The sequence below is a fragment of the Babylonia areolata genome, unplaced genomic scaffold, assembly GCF_041734735.1.
Source record: "Babylonia areolata isolate BAREFJ2019XMU unplaced genomic scaffold, ASM4173473v1 tig00015643, whole genome shotgun sequence".
NCBI lineage: Eukaryota > Metazoa > Mollusca > Gastropoda > Neogastropoda > Buccinidae > Babylonia > Babylonia areolata.
In genome coordinates this window covers 7,801-10,000 of record NW_027468468.1, presented here as the reverse complement: position 1 = coordinate 10,000, position 2,200 = coordinate 7,801, and the positions used below count along the sequence as shown (strand labels likewise).

The window sequence follows — 2,200 nt, the reverse complement described above, 5'->3', positions numbered from 1 at the left end:
TGAAGACGGAAGAGGAGAGGATGAGGAGAAAGAAGAAAGGAGGAGGAGGAGGAAGAAGAGAGGGAGGAAGAGAGAAGAAGGTGTCTGTCTTTTATGAATAATCCGAAATGATTACAACAGTTTGTTTCGTCGTTGTTTTGTTGCTGAGTACTCTCTTTGAACCAGCTTTTCTGAACTGCTTTCATTGTTCTTTAATGGTCTTTATCTTTATACGTTTTTAAAGAAATAAACAAAGCAAACCAGACTGTTGATGGTGTTGTCGCTTTTACTTGTGCAGGCAAATGGCAGACAGTAATTATAGTGTAGTGGTATGCATACACACACACACACACACACACACACACACACACACACACACACACACACACACGTGTACCAAACTAACTTAAAATAAGTCTCAAATGATTCGATATCTAAAGAAGAAGCGGGCTTTCGAAAACCACACAGTATCTTAGACCACATTGTCATCCATGAAGAAATAATTTTTATTTACGGTACTCTAACACACACACACACACACACACACACACACACACACACACACACACACGAATCTGAAGTTCTGCCTTTTTCACTTTAAGAAAGCATTTGACAAAGTCTGATATCACGCTCACACGCTACAAATGTATCAAAATATGTAACTGCTGTACAGTTATTTAAAACATGTAGGAAAATGCCACAGCACGCACAAGAAGTAACATAGGGTAATCCTCTGAACATTATACGTATCTTATGTGGAATGCTGCAAGGAAACACACTCCGTCCCACCTTAATCGACAGTAATGATCTCCCAAACTGTGTGGCACTATCATCTCACCGTCCATAGATCGTGAAAAAGGCATCACTTCATGCTTACACTATGCTGACGACGAAATAAATTATGCAGCCTCAATGTGCATTGCGAACACTGGGATATGAAAAACAACAACAAAAAACGATGACGTTAACACAACAGATCTCAAGAGCCCGTCCTTTTCTTGCTAGGCACTGCTATGACTCAGGCAACTGATCACAAGTACATGGGTACACTCTTTCACACGACTGGGAAATTCTCTTTCTGTTCAGTTTCAGTTTCAAGGAGGGGTCAAAGCGTGCGACAAAACATTCTGTACGTAGCACACCTTCTGTACATTCTGAACATAGCAAACCTTCTGTAAATATCACATATTATGTACATTTCAAACCTTCTGTAAATATCACATATTATGTACATATGCCGCCTCACCTTCCTCCTGGAAACACAGAACATCCTTTCACCTACCCAGACTGGCTACAGAAAATTCCGCAACACAGAAGATCAACTAGCCCTCCTTGTCCAGGACATCGAAAACTTTTCAGAAGAAGAAGACACTGGCCGTGTTTTTGACCTGTCGAGAGCGTTTGACAAAGTGTGGAAGGAGGGCCTCATCCTGAAACTTCTCCAAGCCGGCGTACGTTGCAAGATGTACATGTGGATCCAACACTACCTCTTCGGCAGGACCGCAAGGGTCAAACTAGACGGCTTCCACAGCAGAAAGGTCAAGCTACGTGAGGGTGTCCCCCAGGGAGGAGTGCTTTCCCCAACATTATTTCTGTTGTATATCAACGACATCAGAGACAACATCACGAAGCACGTCTCCAACAGTCTGCACGCAGACGACCTGGCAGTATGGACATCTGCTGAACACACCAGCACGGCCTCCTACCGGCTTCAGGAAGTCAGCAATATCGCTACATGGACAGAAGACTGGGGTCTTGAGCTCAACACCACAAAAACCAACGCAACACTCTTCTCTCTCTCCACTGCCAACGAGCAAGTCAAGCTGAAGCTCCAAGGACAGGTCTTGCCCCAGACGGATACACCAACATTCCTTGGCGTCAAGTTGGACACCCGCCTGACCTGGAGGCCCCAGATTGAGGAGATGGAGAGGAGAGGCATCCGCAAGCTAGCCCTGCTGAAGAGGCTGGCCGAGACGACTTGGGGAGCAGACAGCAGGCTTCTCGCCAGGGTCTACATGGGAGCGGTCAGACCCACCATGGAATACGCCTCAACCTCGTGGGGCACAGCCTCCAAGACCAGCAAGAGCCGGCTCGACAAAGTCCAAAATATGGGACTACGCCTCATACTTGGAGCCATGAGGTCCTCGCCGATCCATGACATGGAGAAAACTGCTAACGTCGAGCCCCTGGAGAGAAGACGCGACCTGAAAGTCCTGATGCA

The 2,200-nt window shown here is 46.1% G+C and overlaps 1 protein-coding gene across 1 annotated transcript in view; it reads left to right on the top strand.

Moving 5' to 3' along the window:
- Window positions 1-244, top strand: part of LOC143278988 (uncharacterized) — a 9,955-nt gene extending 9,711 nt beyond the window's left edge. The window contains exon 5 of the mRNA XM_076583317.1: window positions 1-244. This exon is cut by the window's left edge and continues 617 nt beyond it. The gene's annotated coding sequence lies outside the window, so the exon portion shown is untranslated.
- The last annotated feature ends 1,956 nt before the right edge of the window (window positions 245-2,200 follow it).